Source organism: Silene latifolia, chromosome 3 (genome assembly GCF_048544455.1).
Source record: "Silene latifolia isolate original U9 population chromosome 3, ASM4854445v1, whole genome shotgun sequence".
Lineage (NCBI taxonomy): Eukaryota > Viridiplantae > Streptophyta > Magnoliopsida > Caryophyllales > Caryophyllaceae > Silene > Silene latifolia.
In genome coordinates this window covers 47720136-47723745 of record NC_133528.1, presented here as the reverse complement: position 1 = coordinate 47723745, position 3610 = coordinate 47720136, and the positions used below count along the sequence as shown (strand labels likewise).

The 3610-nt window shown below is 39.7% G+C and overlaps 1 non-coding gene across 1 annotated transcript; it reads right to left on the bottom strand.

Annotated features, from left to right (window-relative positions):
- Positions 1-1109: 1109 nt before the first annotated feature.
- Positions 1110-1216, bottom strand: LOC141650642 (small nucleolar RNA R71). Its single transcript, XR_012546663.1, has one exon. It is a non-coding gene; the product is annotated as a small nucleolar RNA R71 (small nucleolar RNA).
- Between the last annotated feature and the right edge of the window lie 2394 nt (positions 1217-3610).

Below are 3610 nucleotides of genomic sequence, written 5' to 3'. Positions count from 1 at the left end.
TCCTAGGATTGTAAGATATAACCCAACTCAATCCATCACAACAATAATTGCTTGCTTATAATTTGAGAACATGTTTGTATGATCAATTCCCATGATTCCCCTATGACCCCATGATACCCTAGTACTTTTTATCAATTGTTTACAACCCTTTTAATTCATCTTGCTTGTTTACTTTCATTGTTATTTAGTTTAGTGACCTTCTACATCAACCCAAATTGTGACACCCCTAAGACACCACTAGTTGCAATAGAAATCTCATTTCAATTCCCGTCCCTTGGGATCCGACCTTTACTTGCCTCTTTACTAATTGTAGAGTTGTTTGTGAAGTTATAAATTGTGTTTTGGTCTAGGTACTCCTAACGACAAGTTATCGAAAAGATTTAGCTCCGACCAAAAATGGTGTCGTTGCCGGGGACGGTGTTAACTTGATTTAGATTTTCTTATATTGTTATCAGTTGTGTCTTTCTTTGCCTTGAGGAAGTAAAACTCCTCAAGGTTTGTTCTAATTGTTTTCGAGTTGTTTGATATTTTGCATGTCTAGAAGGTCACAAGGTAATCTGTTACCTTTTGATCGTGAAATTGAAAGAACTTTGACAACCAATAGAAGACTTGCTAGGAGAAATTTGAGAGGTATTAGTGAGGTTGTAGATATTCAACCAACTATTGAGTTCATCAACCCTTTTGCAAGAGAAGGTGAGGAGAACCCAACACAAAATACACCACAAAATCAACCCACAATGCCTAAGTTTTCATCACATTCCGTACCCACCGAGGAGAACCTACCCAATGGTACTCCCACACCACATCATTTGACCGGAAATTTCATTGCTAAATCCGCATTTATCCAATTAGTCGAAAGAAGCCAATTTGGGGGGATGCCTAGTGAAGACCCTCATTCTCATATGGAGACCTTTTGTGACTATTGTGATGTGATTTCTCAAACCGGTGTAACTCAAGACCAAATTCGTTGGGTCTTATTTCCTTTTTCTCTAATTGGCACCGCGAAGCAATGGTTGAAGGGCCTTGATAAGGCCACTCTTGGAATTGATTCTTGGAAGAAGTTGGCTCTAGCTTTCTACAAAAAGTTCTACCCACCGGAAAAGACTAACATGCTAAGAGCTCAAATTACGGGTTTTAAGCAAAGGGATGAAGAATCTTTGTATGAAGCTTGGGAGCGGTTCAAAGGAATTTGTCGCTCATGTCCTCACCATGGACTTAGCGAGTGGTTCTTGGTACAACAATTTTGGAAAGGTCTATATGAAGATTCAAGGAACATTCTCAACATGGGATCAAATGGAATGTTCACCGAAGTTGATGACAATCAAACTTGGAACAAAATTGAGGAAATGGCGGTCCATAACTCACAATATAGTAGACCTCGCAAGGCTACTAGAGGAGGAAAGCATGAAGTGGACTCCGTTACTCAATTAAGTGCTCAACTTAGTGCTCACATTGACACAATCAATTTGATGTTTGAAAAAGCTATGGCTAGACTTGAAGAAGCCTCAAAATCACCAAAGCATCATGTTAATGCCATGACGGCATCTTCATCAATCCCAAGTGGGATATGTGAGAATTGTGGAACTTTGGGACATGACCAAAGTGAATGTAGGGGAACAAATGAACAAGTGAATGCTTTCCAAGCATACAAAAGTGGTACCCCTTATTCCAACTATTACAATGAAAACACCAAATTCCATCCAAATCTCTCATACAAAAGCCAAAATGTTCAAAACCCTCAAACAACATACACCCCACCTCCCATGAGAAACCAAAATCAAAGACCCTTTTACAACCAAAACCAAGGTTACCAAAATCAAAATCCATACAATCAACAAAATGACCAAGGTTTTGATGTTAAAAAAGCGGTCCTTCAAATGCAAAAGAATCAACAAGAATTTTTCACTCAAATGCAAAAAGATAGTCAAGCAAAGGAAACCACCATCAACAACATCCTAGCTCACACCAAAATGTTGGAAACCCAATTGACTCAACTAGCATCTTCAAGCTCACAAAGACAAAAGGGGCAATTACCACCTCAAAGTAATCCCGCAAGACATGAAACGGTTAGTGTCATTCACTTGAGAAGTGGTACAAGGTATGAAGCACCGAAGAAACAAGTTGAGGATGAAGTTGTGGAAGCTAGTGATAAGGAAGAAATTGTGCAAAACTCCAAAGATGGAGAATCATCAAAAGAAGAAATTTCAAAGAAAAATGAAGACAAGTTCAAGGAGAAGGAGCCCATTGTGATTAGACTTCCTTTTCCAAGTCGTCAAGCCAAGCCCAAATTTGATGACCAACTTGGAAAGTTTATGGAAATTGTGAAGAATTTAGAAGTCTCAATTCCTTTCACGGAATTAATCAATCGCGTGCCGGCCTATGCAAAATACATGAAAGACATCCTCACAAAGAAGAAGTCGATCCGGAAGCTTGAGACTATCGCCTTCACTAAGGTGAGTAGTGCAATACTTCAAGGGAGTTCACCTCCAAAACTCAAGGATCCGGGAAGCTTCTCAATACCGTGTACCATTGGCGATACCACGATCAACAAAGCCTTATGTGATCTAGGGGCTAGTGTGAGTGTTATGCCGTACTAGGTGAGTAAAAGGTTGGGGATGGGAGAGCTTAAATGCACCAATATCACACTCCAAATGGCCGATAGATCGACGAAGACACCATTAGGGATATGGGAAGATGTTCCCGTACGAATTGGGAAGTTTTTCACCCCGGTGGACTTTGTCATTGTTGATATGGAAGAAGATTCCAACATTCCAATCATTCTAGGAAGACCTTTCTTACACACCGCGGGTGCGGTGATTGATGTGAAACATGGAGAGCTCACTCTAGAAGTGGGAGATGATAGTATAACTTTTAATCTTGACAAGACTATGAGAGCTCCACGTTTTCATGAACCATGTTTTATGATTGATCATTATAGCCGGAAGGATGATAGGAAGAAGTCGGAACTCCAATGGAAGAACAAAATTGAAGATGCTCCATTCAAAGAGCAAGTGAATTGTAACAAGGAGAGCTTGCAAGGCTCATCAAAGTCAAGCAAAGAAGAAGAGGATGGCCTCATTGGCCAAGACAAGAAATTGGGAGAGTTGTCTCTATCAACTCAAGAGATCTTTAGTGATCAAGTGGATGAAGTTTGTGGTCTTTGGGACGACGAATTTGAAGGGATTTTTAATCCCTATATTGGTAATGCTATCAATCAAGACCGACAGCAAGGGCAAAGATCTATTGAAGAACTTTATCATGACAATGAACAAGCTTTTGATTACTTTTTCAAGGTGTTGAGCAACATCAACAACACCTTGAACATGCCCCCATGACATCTCATCAAGAATGAGAGTTTGGTGGAGTCCTCCCTAAACCACCATTTGTAAATATTTCTAACTCCCTAACTCGCATTTTAATTATTGAATTGCATTTTTGTTATTTTTGGATTTTTATACTTTGATCAAGATAATTATCATGTTTGAGAGAAGTGAGGGAGGGACTAATGATTTCAATTAATGCGTAGTGCTTTAGCTTAGTGTGGGGATTGCAATTGCCTAGGCTATTCATGCCTTAGTAGTGCCCCCACAATGAAGAACACGAGATTTTG